Raw genomic sequence first — 17755 nt, forward strand, 5'->3', positions numbered from 1 at the left:
TTGGATCTGTGAAGCTGGGCCCTACTGCCAAGGCATGTTACTACTGACCTACTGAATTCTCTTACCCTTTTATCACGTAAAATGTTCTCTAACGTAAATTTTTCATTCTTCGTTAGTGACGTGTGACAAAGAAGAGGACTCTACCTGTAATTTGTCTTTGGACAAGATAAAATGCTTTATTTAAAAATGCAGGCCGGGCGCAGTGGCTCACGCCTGTAATCTCAACACTTTGGGAGGCCGAAGTGGGTGGATCAGAGGTCAGGAGTTTGAGGCCAGCCTGGCCAATATGGTGAAACCCCATCTCTACTAAAAATATAAAAGTTAGCCAGGCATGGTGGTACGCACCTGTAGTCCCAGCTCCTCAGGAGACTGAGGCAGAAGAATCTCTTGAACCCGGGAGGCGGAGGTTGCAGTGAGCCGAGATCACACCACTGCACTCCAGCCTAGGCGACAGAGTGAAACTCCGTCCCAAAAAACAAAAATGCAGTATTCTTTTCCTTTAAAAATGTGTACATAAAAAGGTTTTGGATAAAGTATGATGAAATAATAGGAAACGAGGCTAAATTCTGATAAAATAAAGGGAAATTGGTGGGGCTTGGAACATCAAACCAGTCAGAATGTGGCCACAAGAGGGACAGGGCAAGTAGATGGAGAACAGCCATGTCAAGTTTTCCTTGAACCTTCTGCATCCAGTGTTTTTGTTCTACAAGTTAACAACTAGCTCAGAGATGTCCAAGTTATATACGGTCTTACTTTTACCCACCTCGTGTAATGGTGAAGCCATTTATTTAGTAAATACAATATCAGAAAGGGTATATATATTAGGAGACCCACTTCCACAAAGGGGCTGGGAACTCTTTTTCAGGAATAGCATCATATAACCTGGGAAGTACTGTGGAAATCCAGGCACATTTTCATGTAAACTGTTACTTGAATTCAAAACCAAATTCCATTCCTTTCTACGTACAGTGAGTCCCTGGGATCCTTGGTGGGGAATCTGCAACAGCAACCTCCTAATCCATAAGGCCAAGCCAAGGGCTGTTTCCCTTTTTCTTCCCTTAGTTCAGAGGCTCATGCTGTCCCAAGGTAAAGCTTGAAGACCTTGCACTCTTTCCTCCTACCAGGCATTTGGTGTTTCCTGATCCCTTGTGGTCCCGGAGACCCCAGGGTCATCATGATGGAAGTCTTCCTGCAGGGACTGGGCCTGCTGGGCTTCCCTTAGTTGCCTTTCCAGTGCAGCTGTCTGGGACTTTTCCAAATTCAGCTGCTGCTAGAGCTCTTCTGCTTTCCCCAGGGAGGGCCAGGGCCAATTTCTGACCAGAGCTGCTGCAGAAGATCTCTCTCCTGGATCAGGGTGGATCATGTGCTTGAGCAGATTGTAAAAGTCTTCTGAGAGCTCCTGAGGAATGTGTGGGAGGTGACTCTCATGGTTATGGTGCCATGCAGCACTGTTGATGGGTAATGTCCTTGCTCCTTCAGCCATTGCAGTGATTAATCCCAAGGCAAATAGGTCTGCTTTGGGAAGGCACTAATAATCCTCTTGCAAAATCTCATTTTGCTATCTCCTTCTTCCACTTTGAGTTTGCTTATTGATGTCACATGGCCTAGGTCACCAATGTTATATATCACACGGGCAGAGAGAAACTAATCAGCTTCATTTTCAACTTCTGTGACTCCAGAGGAGTCTTTGCATCTTGTGACAAAGAAAGGTCTTACTAGGTTTGATATCTGGGTGTACCATGCCAGAGTTGTAGCTGTACTTAAGTTCAAGGGAAATCTGTAGAAGGATGTCCTTGAGTTTTGGCTCTTGGAAATGATTAGTAGACTTAGTGTTTTCAGATATAGCAGTCTGCAAGCTCCTGCAGCTTCTGAATGATCATATGGCCATCTTCCGCCCGTGAGGGGTAGTAATGTACCAGGTGGGGTGATGTCCAAACTGCATGAGTATAAACTTTACGCAAAGCCAAATTCTCAGGTGAAATCCTGCAAAAGTTTTCATATAGTGCTTTATTGCATAAACACTTCTGTCCAGGCTTTTAATGTACTTCTGTAGACGGTACCAAATTCGCCAACCCTAATTTTTTCTACCTCCGAGCATTCTTTTTTATAGCAGGAAGCCATGTTGGTTTCTCATAGAACGCATGTCTCAGCAGGCAGCCCTTGTTCTTCCTTGCCTTCCTCTGGACCAGCTTCCTCAAGATCATCTCAAATTTTCCTCTTGACACCGGATTGAAGGAATAATTTTCTATAGGACTTTGGGGCGAAGGGATTAGTATTGACCAGAGCCAGTGAGGTCATCTCATCCTTGGGAGGAGTGGATGTGAGCATCAAATGCTTAGAGCCTCTGGAAGGAAGCTTCGCTGTTGGAGAAATAACCTGTGGCTCAGCAGGCTTTTGGGAATAGAGGGGCTGGCACCATGTGGCAGCTTGTTCCTGTTGCCTGGTTGGCCTGGTGTCTCAGGATATTTGAGAAGGTGTGACACTGGAGTCCTCAGAATCTGATCTGGATTTTCTGTCCTTTTTTTGAGGTGTGTTGAGTTCATGCACGTTACTGAGAGGAGTCCTGGGCAATGTAAGCATTGCCTCTGAATCCTGCACTTCACTATTCTCTGGGGTCTGGCTCTGGGCCTCCCTGCTTCCTTGTGCTTTCTTTTGCCCTTCATTCTGAGTCTCTTCTTCAAAACAGGAAAAGCTTAATTTCTCAGTTTTAATGTTTTAATTTAATTTATGTTTAATGCCTGAGTTTTTTGTTAATATTTCTGTCATCCATCTCAGCCAAAGAGCTTTATAACATAGGCAAGATCTGTTGCAAGAGAACACCGTGATTCTGCAGAAAGAGGAGAAAATTATTTAACCTGGCAGGTTTCACAACTCTAGCCTGCCTTTCCCTCCACCAGCTAACACCTAGCTGTTTCAGATGGTTAAATTCCTCATGTGCGGCCTCATCATTTGGTAACTGGCAGATGGGACTCTGTAGTCTACAGATCTGTTTACGAACAGTCCTTTCCTAAGTGCATATGTTGTGCGTACCAAGTCCCTGGCTCAGAGTCACGATTTTATACACAGGTTCCAGCCGTGGAATCCACATGCCTTAGACTGGGGGGCACTTCCCCCTCAGGACACCGAAGCTCAGAGAGAGGAAAGAAATCCCTAATATTCCAGATGCAGCCAGGATTTGAACCCAGGCCCCTGTCTCCTCGGTCGAGGTCCTTCTCGTTTCATGTCCATGGAGGCTTCTCTGCTTACGTTGGTGTGAACCCCAAGGGGCGTCCCCTGAAAACTCATAATAGGATCTTTGAACAGCTGCCCAAGAACAGATTTCAGATTTTCAGCCATTTTCCTCTTTTAATGGAAGCTCTGACTGGCTAGTTGGTTAATGGGTCCCAGGTTCTCCCAAGCCACTTAACTTCCTAATTTGCAAGCATTATCCATGGAGAAAATCCACTCTGCAGAAGCTTATGACTTAATGAGCTCAGTCAAAGTCAATCTGAAGTTGCAGGCAGCAGCTTTGATCATTGTGATAGGTGTTTTGGTTTCCACCGAGCAGAGAATGGGAAAAAGCTTTGCCCATGATTTATTAATCACTTCCTTGGCTGAGCCGTCTTGCCTGGCTCTCCTGGGAAGCCCCAGTGTTGAGGGTGCTCAGGATTCAGCCTCAGCACGGGCTTTAGGTGTCCATAGGCCCTGTGTTGCCTTGTTTCCTGGAAGGCTTTGCCGAGCTGGAATGCAGCCAGATGTTGGAACCAGAGGCGTACACCTTGAGTAAACTCCTCTCTGCTTTCAAGCAGCCCTTGAGGCCCCTTATTGGCAGAACCAGCTCCTCCAGGGAGGAGGCATGTGGGGCCCACGTGTGTGCGTGGGGTTTTTTTCAGAGACCCACTGATAAAATATTTACATCAGTGACATGGTACCAAGTCTTGCTTTGTTTATTTTAAAAGTCTTAATACGGCATTAGCCATGGGGATACCGGCTTGTTTGCTTTTGGTTTCTTGCCTGTGGTTTTTGAGGAGAAAATAATTTTCTCTAGCAAAGAAGCTAGACCCGATCTTCTGGGAAAGTAGCCTGCTGTATATTAGCCACACACTGGAACAGAAAAACTGTTCTGTGTGGAGTGCTTACTGTGTGCCCCGGGTACTGTCCTTAGTGCTTTTAGGTCATTATTTCTTTAATCCTCTCACAAGTAGGTGTCACAGGTTAAATTGTGTCCACCGAAAAGATACATTGAGGCCCTAAACCCTGGTACTTGTGAGTGCAATCCAATTTGCAAATGGGGTCTTGACATATGTAATTGGTTAAGACCCAGTTCTGTCGGACTGGGGTGGGCCCTAATTCCTGTGACTGGTGTCTTTGTAATAAGAGGGGGCACAGAGAGGGAAGATGGCCTTGTGAAGACAGAGGCAGACACTGGAGCATGTAGGTGCAAGGCAAGGAATGCCAGGGATTGCCAGCAACCTCCAAAAGCCAGGCAAGGAAGGATTCTGCCCTGGAGTTTTCAGAGGAAGCATGGTCCTGCCAACACCTTGAACTTCTAGCCTCTAGAATTGTGAAAGAACATATTTTTGTTGTTTTAAGCCACTCAATTCATGGCAATTAATTACAGCAGCCCTTGGAATTAGTATAGTTCGAATTACCTAGAAGAATATTAACCCCATTTTATAGATGAGTACATCAAGGCTGAGAGGTATTAAGCATCTTGCCCCAGGTCACTCAGTTCATAAGTGGAGACAGACAAATCAGGTCTTGCATAATGCCACTGCCAAGTCCATGCATTCATTTTCACTATGGAGCCAGCAAGGTGGTAACTTTCTAATACTGGATATCTAGGACATCTTAATGAGCAGTTTAGTCTCAAAGGGAGATTGCCCAATTGCAGTTTAGATCTGCTTCTAATCCTGGATTTGGCCAGAAGATTCCTTGATTGACTCTGGGGGAACCTTTACTTTTAGAGAGAGGATACAGGCCTGGTATTTTCTGTCCAGGGGATCTAAGCATGGGGTGGAGTATGCCATCTCTCCCTGCTGCTCAGCCAGGTCTGTGGGTCATCAAGGACCCAGCCCATTCTGCAGAGAGTTTAGACAGCTTGCCCAAAGTCTATCTGTAGTTGGAAGAGGCATGACTGGAAGGGAGGTAATGAAAGGGTACCATTTCTTCCTGATCTCTCTAATTCTGCCTGTACCCTTACTCCCATCTGAACTCCCACCCCTGCCTACACTATCCCTCCATCTGGGAGAGAGAATAGTAGGCAGGGGTCATGTCTTGGAAAGGATATTATTTCAAGGGCGTTGGGACCCCAGTGAAAGATTTTATTGAGGGGAGTGACATGACCTGTTGGACACTATGATGGGCTGATTTGCGTCCCCAAAACTCATATGTTGAGCCCTAACCCTCAGTACCTCAGAAGGTGACCGTATTTGGAGATAGGGCCTTTAAAGAGGTAATTAAGTTACCTGTTAGGTAGGCTGTTAGGATAGGCTCTAGCCCAGTTTGACCTAGGTCCTTGTAAGAGGAGGAGTTTTAGACACACAGAGAAACGACCATGTGCAGACACAGTGAGAAGGTGGTCATCTGCAAGCCAAGGAGAATTCTTGAGAAGCCAAACCTGCTGACTCCTTGAACTTGGACTTCCAGCCTCCAGAACTATGTCTGTTGTTCAAGCCCCTCGGTCAGTGGCATTTTGTGATGGCAGTCCCAGGGAACGAACGTAGAACTAAAAAGGTGAATTGAGCCTCAGGGTGGAGAATGGATAGGGGAGCAATATTGTGGGTATTCAGAACAGCTGGGAACTCGCAGGAACGAGGAAGGTGGTGTGGACCAGGGAGATCTACAGAGGTGGGAGGAAGAGGACAGATTACAGAACTGTGTAGGAGCCTTAAAACTGATTATTGGGATGGGGAAGGAGTGGGGGAAAGGATCTAGGAAGATCCCAGTATTCTATCTGAATGGATGGTGGCTCCATTTGCTGGTTTATGAGAACACTGAAGGAGCTGCCGGTGTGGGGGACTAGTCCCAGTTGTCAGTAAGATGTTCTCTGGCAACTGGTTTTTGTATCTGGAGCTCAGACAAGACATCTGGGCAGGGATGGAGATTTGGAAAGTACTGGCATCTAGATGACCACTCAGCTGTGGGTGCCAATGAGGAGGAGGAGATGAGAACTTGTTAAGCACAAAACTCCGTGAAACCCCAGAGTTTCACAGAAACCAGATCTTAAGGGAAGGCACCACCGTAGGAGAATAAGGGGAATCACCAGACCACTGTGCTGAGAAACTGAGGGAAAGACTGTTTCAGGATGACAGTTCAAGACACGGACCAGGGTAGAGACAGAGATTTAGGAGTTATCAGCATGGAGATGTTGGGGAGATTCATCAGTGAGAATCTTAACGGGGGAAGAGCAGAGGACCAGAGAAACCACAGTAGCTTAAACATTTTTTTAATCGTTTGTTTTCAAATTGGTAATAGATATAATGGTATAAAATTTGAAAGAGAATTTCTCATCCCTGCTGCCTCACTGCACAGTTTACTGGTTACCAGTTCTCCAGCCCAGAGGAAACCAGCCCTCAGATTCTTGTGTGCTACTTCAGAGGTAGCTGTTTATGTGCAAGAATGTATGTAGGTAGGTATGTCTGAACAGATAGCTAGTCTGAATTTAATTTCTTTGCAGAAACTGTAGCATACCATGCATCCTGTTCTACAAATTGTATGTATTTATTGATTTGAATTTTATTGTTTGAAAAAGAAATGCAACCATATGGTTCAACATTTAAAAGGTATAAAAGAGGCCAGGCACGGTGGCTCACGCCTGTAATCCTACCACTTTGGGAGGCCCAGGCGGATGGACTTCCTGAGCTCAGGAGTTTGAGACCAGCCTGGGGAACACAGTGAAACCCCGTCTCTACTGAAAATACAAAAAAAATTAGCCAGGCATGGCGGTGTGTGCCTTTAATCCCAGCTACTCGGGAGGCTGAGACAGGAGAATCACTTGAACCCGGGAGGCAGAGGTTGCAGTGAGCCTAGATTGCACCATTGCACTCCAGTCTGGGCAACAGAGCGAGACTCCATCTCAAAAAAAAAGAAAAACACAAAACAAAACAAAAAAAAACCCCACATAATAAAAGCTGTCCTTTTGACCTGACCCCAGCTGTCCTGGTCTCCTCCCTGGAGGCACCTCAGTTTTGTTTTGTTTTGATTATTGTTGTTGGTGTTTACTTACTAAATATATTTCAGAGACCTCTCAGAATGGAAAGATTCCTCATTCTGTGTGTATGGTTCATGGTATTCTGTTACATATGCACTATAAATTATTTCACTCTAAGCTCCTATTGGTAGACAGGTTGATTCACATCTTTGCTCTGACAAACAACGTTACATTGGATAGCCTTATACATATGTCATTCTAAATACCTGTAGAAATGGAATTGTTGAGTTGAAGAGTCAAGTGTGTTTGTAGGTGGTTTTTTTTTTTTTTTTTTTGAGGTGGAGTCTTACTCTGTCTCCCAGGCTGGAGTGCAGTGGTGTGTGGCGTGATCTCCACTCACTGCAACCTCAGCCCCCTGGGTTCAAGCTATTCTTCTGCCTTAGCCTCCTGAGTAGCTGGGACTACAGGTGCACGCCACCACACCTGGCTAATTTTTGTATTTTTTTTTTTAGTAGAAATAAAGTTTCACCATGTTGCCCAGGCTGGTCTCCAACTCCTGACCTTAGGTGATATGCCCACCTCAGCTTCCCAGAATGCTGGGATTACAGGCGTGAGTCACCGTGCCCAACCACATTTGTAGTTTTGATGGTTACTGCCTTGATGTCCTCTAGAGAGGCTGCACCAGTATACTCCCCACCAGCACTAAATGAGGGTGCCATTTTTCCCATTGCTTTTCAATCAAGTATGTTATCACACATTTTGATCCTAGTTAGTGTCTCTTTGTGTTTCTCACTCTTATAATGAGGAAACGTCTTTCCATAAGTGTAAGAACCATGTGTAGTTTCATTTCTATAAACTGTTTATAGCCTTTGCTTTTTTTCCCTATTGAGTAATTAATCTTTTTCTTATTAATTTGTAGGAACTACTTACATATTACAGAAATTAGCCCTCTGTGATACAAGTTGCAGATATATTTTCTCTCTTAATCAGATTTATTAGTCTTCTCTTTCATAGTTTTTGGACTTTCACTTAGGAAAGCCTTCCTCACTCCAAAATTACACATTAAAAGCATGTTTTCTCTTTTGATGTATTTTTCTACTTAAATCTTTCCTCTACCTGGAATTTATGGTGATATCATTTGAGAGTGAGGGATCCAGCTTTATTTTTTTTTCAGGGGCTACCCAGTTGTTTGGATCATTTGTTGAACATTCATTCTTGCTCACTGACTTGACCTCTCTTCTGTTGCTGCCGTGTAACAATATTATCACAAACTCCATGTTTTAACACAGCACACACTTATGTCACAGTTTCTGTGGGCCAGGAGCCTGGATACAGCTTAGCTGGGCTCTCTTCAGTGTCAGCTGAAGCTGCAGTCTTATCTGAGACTCGACTGGGGAAGGATTCAATTCTAAGCTCATGAGGTTATTAGCAAAATTCATTTCCTTGCAGACAGCCAGATTAAAGGCCTCATTTTCTTCCTGGCTGTTGACTGGAGGCCAGTCTCAGTTTCTTGTCATGTGGGTCCTCCATACAGTCTCTTGTTTCATCAAATCACCAAGAAAGAGAAGGACTCCAGCATGATGGGAGCTGCAATACACACATCTGGTCACCTTCCATTTATGGGTTAGAAGGAAGTTACAAGTCCTGTCCACATTCAGGGGAAGAGGATCACACAAGGGCATGATGCCAAGAGGTGAAGACCATGGTGGGGCCTTAAGAGTCCACCTGCCATCCTAGGTTTATTTTACTTTAAATTTGTATGTGTATATACCTGCTTCTGTGACCCCACCAACTTTTAAGGAGTGAAGCCAGCTGCAAGAAGGAAATGCAATGGGGCTGAGCTCATCTTTCCTGATTCCCTGGTTAGGTGTGGAGCCTAACTCTGTCCAGTTGTGGACTTCATAAGACCCTTTGGCAGCTCTTCACTGGCTGAACTTGATACATATGCTGCCTGCTGACTTCATGTCCATACTCCATGTCTCCAGGCTGTGATAACCTAGGAACTGCTTGGGTATAGGAGAAGCTTACTACCTGTTTCCATACATTTGGCCCCGAAATTCTGTATTTTATTAGGGATTATGTTCATATTGTTAAATATTACTTTTCTGGCCACACCGCTGCTTCTTGGTGAAATCAAGTGTGTCATTGCAACTTGAAGATGTTATCCTAGTAGAATGCAGTAATAGCAAAGCTGTGGAGTGTTTGAGATGCTGATGGATTAGTGCCAGTCTCTCTCCCTGAAGAACAAGAGTATGCAGAACAGGCATCTGGAAGAAGGATGGAAATTCTGGCAGCTATGTTCTCTGCATTTTCGTTTTCCCCACATTTCCTTAAGTCAATTTTTTTACCTACAGTTCCTGGCCAAAATAATGCTTCCATTTCCTTTCCCAAAAGTCATTATAGATTGATTGACCTGTAGGGGGTAGAGAACTCAGACTCTAATTAAAAGATGATGGGTTAAAGGAAGTTAAAAACCAAAAAGAAATAACAAACAGTATAGGCACTGGAGTGCAACTGGTGTAATCTTTGGCACAGCTTTGTAGGACAGAGAGGTACAGGATGATGCCACGATTCATGAGAGGAGGTTGGAGAATGGAACCTTCAAATGGGCTGAGCCAGAGAGCTGGCCAGGAAGAGGAGGGAGCACTAGGGATTTTTTTTTTTTTTTTTTTTTTTTTTCAGTAGAAGGGTGTGAAGCCAAAAAGAGTTGTCTGTTGTGTTTGGATGTGCTGATGGTGGTAGAGACTTCTGAGAACAGGTGAGTAGAGCCTTGCATGCCCAGGCTCAGGAGAATGTTCATATAGAAGATACCTTGGGCAGGTTGGGGAATCAGTTGAAGAGAGGGACCCTTTTTGATATCAGGTAAGAAGAGCTGGGCTGGTGAGGGGTTGGAGGGGTCTCATTTTCCTAGGAGTGTAGGGTGCTGAAAGGAAGGATAGGGCCTAGTTCCTGAAGCAGAAATGTGATGATCTCAGAGTTGGGGACCACATGGATGGGGTGGGGTGATGTTGGCAGGAAACCTGCCTGGTAATTCTTTAAACTTGTTGTGAGTGAGTGGCGTCATGGTAGAATTTGAACTTGGAAGTGTACACAGTTATATCCTTATGTCCCTTTATAATTAAGACAGGCATAGTTGTAGGGATTAGTTCTGTGAGTCCAGCTCTTCCTGAGATGCGGAGGGTTCATATCTTGGTGGGAAAGATGCGGAGGGTTCATATCTTGGTGGGAAAGGAGGGTAGGAGACAATATGGGACTTTACGGATGTTGGAGCTGGAAAGTTTCTCCCCAAAACAGGTGATGAGAGCTGGCCAGGTGGCCTCTGAAGGAGGTGTACAGGAGAGGTATGGAGGCCCAGGGACAATGGATGAGGGATGCTTTCTGGAAACACAGACATAGACACAGTCAGGAAGGGGATGCTGGTATTTCCTGTGTATGCTCATTTCCTCCCCTCCTGGGACAGTGCATGAATTTGACTTCATTCATCATGAAACTTACTATGTTCCAGGCATATTGTTAGGCAGTTGGGGGTACTGAGTTGAATAACACAAAGTCTCTTCTCCAGGAGCTTAGTCTGGTGGGGGTGGGGAAGGACACTATGAGGTGTCTGAGATGATGTTGGAATGAGTCTTCCATTTTCAAAAGAGTCTGTTTTAGTTGAATTTTATTATATTGCAAGGTGGACGGTGACTTAAGGTGTGTGTTTGTGTTTGTGTGTGTGTGCGTGTGTGCGTGTGTGCGCGCACATGTCCATGCATGCATGCGTTGTGTTTAGCTGTGTTGCTTTGGCTTTTTATTTATCTTCGAGTTTTGGAAACATGCATGCTTAGAACATATTTACAAATGTGTTTTTTTGGGTGTTACTGGTTTATTGAAATTCAAGCTCAAATTCAATAATTCATTTTATTAGAATGACAACTGCATTGCTCAGGCATGTGTTATGCCTGTTGAGTGGCTTTCAGAGCCTGCTGGAGGTAGGTAATTCAGGGTGGCATGGTGGCTGGGTCCATGCTATCAGGGACCCAGGCTCCCTCTCTTACTTGGTATTCCTGTGCTAAGTACCTCATGGCCCAAGATGACTGCTCGAGTACCAGCCATGTCATCTGAATTCCAGTTGGAGGAAGGAGGAAGGCACCTAGAAGGATGGGCTCCCTCTTCTTTAGGATCCTTCCTGGAAGTCACACACTGAACTTCTGCTTACATCCCATTGGCCAAAATGCAGCCACATTTTGTTGCAAAGAAGACTGGGGAATGTGCTTAAGTAAAATCAGGAGTCTTTTTAGTAATTAGAAAAGGAAAACATAAAATGGGGCTGGGAGGAGGGTACGAAGGGGTTCATTATGAAGGGAAGAAGACCAAATTCCAGAATTTTACTTCTGAAAACTTCACAGGGGTATTTTACAGAAAATATGATCATTCTCCCAAGCAGCTTTACTAGAGGAATAAGAGGTATCCTGGGAGAGTACAGGTAGGGACAGGCCCAATGAGACGCCTGTCTTAGGTCCTTTCAAGCTGCTATAACAAAAAACCTTAGACTGGGTAATTTATAGATAATAGAAATTGATCACTCACAATTCTCTAGGCCGGGAAGTCTAAGATCAAGTCACCAGCAGATTCTGTGTCTGGTGAGGGTGCTCTGCTTCACAGGTGGTCCTCACATGGTGGAAGGGGAAAAAGGCCCTTTCAGTCCTCTTTCATAAAGGTGCTAATCCCATTCATGACCTAACCACCTCCTGAAGGCCCCATTTCAACACTATTACGTTGGGGATTAGATTTAAACATAAGAATTTTGGAGGTACACAGACGCTCAGGCCATAGCAGTGCCTTCAGATGGTGGGGTTAGGGAAAACAGATGGTGGTTTCAAACCTGAACCCCTATGTCGGTGGTCACTGTGGTAGACTCCAGGATGTGGATACGGATTTATAATAGGGCTGCAGCTTCCTGTGTGGGTTGCATGGGATATGCTCCAGAGTGAGGCACAGTGGGGATCTTTTTATTGATTGACAATGGCTTGTGATTCTCCCAAGTGATGCAAGGTAAGCCAGCTTATTTAAAATAACCAGGATGTCTAATTCACAGTTTTAGGAGGAAGGGAAGTAACACGGAAGGCTGTTTGCTGTTGCATCAAAGGCAAAAGCCAAACTGTAGCAGTTTGTGAATGGAATCCTTGCCTGTCTCCAGCCTCACACCCACTTGAGGTGTGCCTGCCTGCAGTGCTGCACTGCTGACTTCAGCCTTCATGCAGGGTGATCCAGGGTGGTCCAGGGCAGGGCAGCCTCATCCATTCTGTTTGTGACATTGTGTGACATGGACCCAGTATGGCCATCAGTTAAATGTGTTTGCAGTCATGGTAGCTCTTCTTGATGTACTAAACTCCTTGATTCAAGGTGGGCTGTTCCTCACACATCTTTGGGACCCCAGCTTTGCTTTGCTTGGGACATGTGATTCTGACCCAGTATCCCAGACCTGAAGGCCCCTCTATGTGTCAGTCCTGAAAGGATTTGCTGTTTTCTTAGCCTCATGGTCTCTCCTAAGCAGGAGGCATTGCTTTACCTAGAGCAGATTGAGCTGGAAAAGGCAGTTAATAGGTAAGTTGATCACCAGCTGAGTCCAGGATAGTCAGCTCAATGAAACATTAAAATTTTAAACACCTGCATTCAGAGTTGTTTCTCTAACATTCCAAGCGCTTCAGGTAAGGGGAGGAAAGAGGAGTTATTTTAGCTTAAATTATGCTTATCCTCTGAGGGGCACAGCTATTAGTGTATTGTTTCCCTGAACTTGGGCTCATTTTGGATTTTGCTGAATGGTTTACACATTTTTCCCTTATTAGTGAATACCAGAATCTCAGATTTGCAAAGGATTCTTTAACAAGGCTGTTTTCAGCCATTTTCTTTCGTATTTGAGTTGTTTTTCTTTCCACACATTGAATAATGCTCCACTCTGGATCTGAGGTGTCTGCCTAGAGTGTTGCTTTCATAAACATGGTGAGGAAAGACAAGAAGAAGCAGGCCCAATCTGTGGAAACTAGCCTGGTTGATAATTGTGGTGGTGGGCACCAGGAAACAGGCATGTGGTTTTTCCTTTGGGTTTCCTCCAGCCAAGTGGAGCCCGGGCTCCTAGGTGGGACAGTGCTGCGTTAGAGTTTGGTCACAGGCTTGACTAGGTGGAAGAGCTTTCTGAGAGTTGTGTGCAAAAAAACACTTAGCTGCCATTCCGTATTTGCTTGCTTGATCACCTTGGCTGCTTTGGGACTCATCCAACCTATGACCTCTCTGAACTTGGAAACTGAAGTTGCAGTTTTGGCCATAGGATATTTATTGATGGTGGAAGGGTGTGGAAGTCTCTGAGTTGTAGTTGTGTTGTAGTATGATAGAGTTTCCCTTCCTGAGGTTGACCATGGGTTTAGTCCTTGTATACAGGATGGTGTGAGGATTGGGCTTCTCAGGTTAGCGGAGCTTTAGATGAGTGTTGAAACTGTCTGTCTCAGAGCCTCTGATCCATTTGTTTTAGGTTGTTGGAGTTTATTTGCCTCTTCTGAAGACATCGGGAGAAGCCAAGTTAAAAGTCGAGTCAAGTTAGTTCCTAGGGTACCATACTTGAAAGAGAATTTATAAGATATACTGGGCCTTGTTGCTCCGTGCTGAGAGATGTGGTGGTTGATGTACCTGAGACAAGGTTGTTGAGCCAGTGGCATTCTCCTGGGGAGGGCTCTCCTGGTCTCCTGATTTCAGCCAGGCTCACAACTATTCTACTAGATATATCCTCTTCCCTTTCATTGGCCAATTGTTTATCAATGCAGAGCTTCATCACAAATGTTAGAGAAGGCCCGGTGTCTCTTTGCTAGAAATATCTAAACTGGCTGTTAAGTGTTCTTGTCTTTAAAATAACAAGGTGATGGAAATAATTAAAAAATGAAGCCTTTTAATTGAGGCTTAATCTCCATGGAAGTATTTTTATGAGATGTATAATGTGTTTAGTAGCTCTCTAATGAGTTCGTCCATTTGCATAATGCTGATTATCCGGGCAATTCAAAGTAATTTACAGCTATATCTTCATTACTATGTGGCAGATATTATCCCCATTTTATTGCTGGGGAAATTGAGGCTTCATATAGTGAAATAAATGACCCATAGACAGTCAAACCACAGAAAAGAATTACTGCACTGGCATTTTCCCCTTCCTTGACACCACTGGCTTTATTGGGATGGGTGTTGTATGGCTTATTGGCTCCTGTTAGGGAACCTATCCACTGGTAGATTAGTTAGTTGGTTTGAGTTACTCCTTTTGAAAATGAGGTTTCTGTTTCTGTTTATATATATAAAATGGAAATTCTAGTTCATTTAGCTCCCCTACTGTGAAGGTTAATGAGTGTATATGAACTTTGTTAAAGTTTGGGAGAATGACACTATGAAAAATGTTATTTTATTAATGAGAAACTTGGATTCTGCTCCTGGGCCTTGTGAAAGTATTTTCTGGTTTTCCAAATGCAAACAGGTGCTGATAAATCCATTTCTACTGACTCCCTGCCCAACCCAGCTGAGGACTTCTTTGATAATATTCTCCCCATTAGCCAGATGTTTTGAAATAGCAAAATTATTAAATAATAATTTGTATTGTTAAAACATGAATGAAAGACATGTAGAGCTGTGAGAGTTTCTACTTAGAAGAAGTTGTTCTTGTTGCCTCGCAGATGTGTTTTGATTTCAGCCAAGAACGAAGATGCTTGATATGACAATTGCCCAATGCTTAGGAAAAAGGACAATTTTGGTTACTGCTTTTGAACTAGTGGTGGGAACCTTGGGCATCCCCCACAGTCTGGGGACCTCAGTTTAGAAGCTATTATTGGGGACCCTCGGGCCACTGCTGACCCCAGGGGAGGCAAGGCTTCCTTGTTTGGGTTTTGGTTTTCGGATTGGTTGGGGGAAATCTCACATATGGGAAGAAGAAGAAAAACAAATATAAGTAAGTTTCCCTTTGGGGCCATGGTCCAGTTACAGCTGTGACTTGGACCTTTCACTTCTATTTCCTAAATGCTTACGTCATTAGGCCATAGTTCTGGGAAACGTGAGGGAAGTGGGCAGCGGGGGGACCTGAGTCAGAGGGAGGGAGGGTTTTGTGGTGACAACCAGGACTCTGCAGGCAGAGTAACTTGGGACTATAACTTTGCTGTCTGTTTCTCAGCTATGTGACCTTGGCCATGTCACTTAACCTTCCTGGTCTCAGTGTCTTCATTTGCAAAATGGAGGCAATAATGACCTCAGTGGGTGGCTGTGGGGATTAAGTGGGTTAAGGTTTGTGAAAAACAAACAAGAACAATGGGGATGTCCTTGGCTGTTAATATTAAGAACAGAAAAATAACTCATGAATATCTCAGATTCTGATAGCAGGTGCACACGCTGATGAAAAGATTTGTTTTCAGATCCTCAGATTTTTTTGAGGAGTACACTTCTCTAATGTTCATTTAGATGGTCCTGATGCTGTGACCTCTTCTCTTTGGAAAAGGAAGTCGATTTCAGTAGGGCCTTCTCCTTGCCTGCAGTTTGCCAAAGCCGCATTGACAGGATAGACTTGGAAATGCAAGAGTGCTTGGCATCTCCCATCAAGTCGGCATTTCCCTGGCTTTAGCTTTCGACAGAAGCCAGCTGTAGCCCTGCTCAGCCCAGGCTGTGAACACAGTGTGTGGGTGAGTATTCGGGTGCTTGAGGCATGCTGTCGTTGCGTGTTAGAAAAGCTGTATTTTCCGCTTTTGGTTCTTCCACCGAAAGCTGAAGGACAATTCCTTGTTACTTGGCCGTGTAGCCTGGGAGTCGGAGCTCTTTGGGCCTTCCATCACCAGTGCTGTTTCCTTGGCTGTTCTGGGTTGCAGTAGTTAGTCCTACGTTCAGGGCCAAGTTGTGTGCCTGCCCTCAGGAACAGGCACTATATTATTAAATAGTTTTCTGGAGTGGGTGGAACAAAGTACCAAGACCGAGTGGCTTAAACAACAGAAATTTATCGTCTCACAGTTCTGGAGGCCAGAAGTTCTACATCAAGGTGTCTGCAGGGTTTGTTCCATTTGCAGTTGGTGAGGGAGAATCTGTTCCGTGCCTCCCCCTAGCTTCTGATGGCTTTCTGGCACTCTTTGTCGTTCCTTGGGCAGCATTCCCTTGGTCTCTGCCTTCATCATGACATTATGTTCTCTGTGTGTCTCCACATCACCCTCTCTCTGTATAGGTCTGTCTCTGTGTACAAATATCCCCTCTTTATAAAAGGACGCCAGTCATGTTGGATTAGGGCCCACCTTAATGACCCCATTTTAACTCGATCACTTCTGTAAAGATCCTGTCTCCAAATATGGTCACATTTGGAGTTAACTGGAGGTTAGGACTCCGGCATATTGTTTTTGGGGGACACATTTCAACCCATAACTAGTATGTGCTAATTTGCACAAAGTAGCCTACTCATGAAGCCGTGGACTTACCGTGCATGTTGTTGTGCAGCTTGAAGACAGCTCAGCTCTCTCTAAGGTGGCCTTTTCTTCTGAATTCATTACACCCATGTGCATTCCATTCCTTTCCCAAGGCCACTGCTTGTGACATTTCTTGTGTCTGTGTTTAGGCCTGTTTGCTGCTTTTTTTTTTTTTTTTGAAACAGAGTCTTGCTTTGTCGTCCAAGCTGCAGTGCAGTGTCGAAATCTCAATTCATTACAACCTCTGCCTGCCAGATTCAGGCGATTCTCCTGCCTCAGGCTCCCGAGTTGCTGGGACTACAGGTGTACACCACCATGCCTGGCTAATTTTTATATTTTCAGTATAGGCGGGGTTTCACCATGTTGGCCAGGCTGGTCTTGAACTCCTGACCTCAACTGATCTACCCGCCTTGGCCTCCCAAGGTGTTGTTATTACAGGCATGAGCCACCGTTCCTGGCTAGTTGCTGCTTTTGAACTAATCCTGGGAACTTGCTTGATTATTGAATATATTTGAGCCTTATTTCCTTACCTCCATCGTACACACATTGAAGACAAGGATCGTATATCAACCCTATATTGGGTGTATAGGTTAAATAAAAGATACCATCAAAATTAATTTTACCTGTTCCTTTTTACCTGTTTGTAATATGGCTACTAGAAACATTTTAATTACATATGTGGCTTGCATTATATTTCTGGTCACTGCTCTCTCCCTGTATCCATATAACAAACCGCATGGACCTGCTTGGGCTGTGAGGCTAGATTGAAGGTTTGGAAGGAGGTGGGCATGCAGTGTTCTCACTGGCTGGCTTACCGTTCAGATGACAACACTTAGACCCCTGTAGGGGGGGTGTGTGGTGGTCAAGGTATGTACACTCAGAACTTGTGAATCTGACCTTATTTGGAAAAAGCGTAATTAAGGATTTTTATTTATTTATTTATTTATTTACTTATTTATTTATTTTTTAGACAGAGTCTTGCTCTGTCACCGAGGCTGGAGTGTAGTGGCATGATCTCAGCTCACTGCAACCTTTGCCTCCTAGGTTCAAGTGATTCTCCTGCATTGGCCTCCTGAGTAGCTGGGATTACAGGTGCACGCCTGGCTTGATTTTTTTGTATTTTTAGTAGAGACGCGGTTTCACCATGTTGGCCAGGCTGGCCTTGAACTCCTGACCT

The 17755-nt window shown here is 44.5% G+C and overlaps 1 protein-coding gene and 1 pseudogene across 2 annotated transcripts in view; one reads left to right on the forward strand and one right to left on the reverse strand.

Moving 5' to 3' along the window:
* The window catches only part of LDLRAD3 (low density lipoprotein receptor class A domain containing 3), a 291617-nt gene that overhangs the window by 21789 nt on the left and 252073 nt on the right, over window positions 1–17755 (forward strand). The window lies entirely within an intron of this gene.
* On the reverse strand, window positions 889–2961 carry LOC100594634 (annotated as a pseudogene).

The sequence above is a fragment of the Nomascus leucogenys genome, chromosome 15 (genome assembly GCF_006542625.1).
Source record: "Nomascus leucogenys isolate Asia chromosome 15, Asia_NLE_v1, whole genome shotgun sequence".
NCBI lineage: Eukaryota > Metazoa > Chordata > Mammalia > Primates > Hylobatidae > Nomascus > Nomascus leucogenys.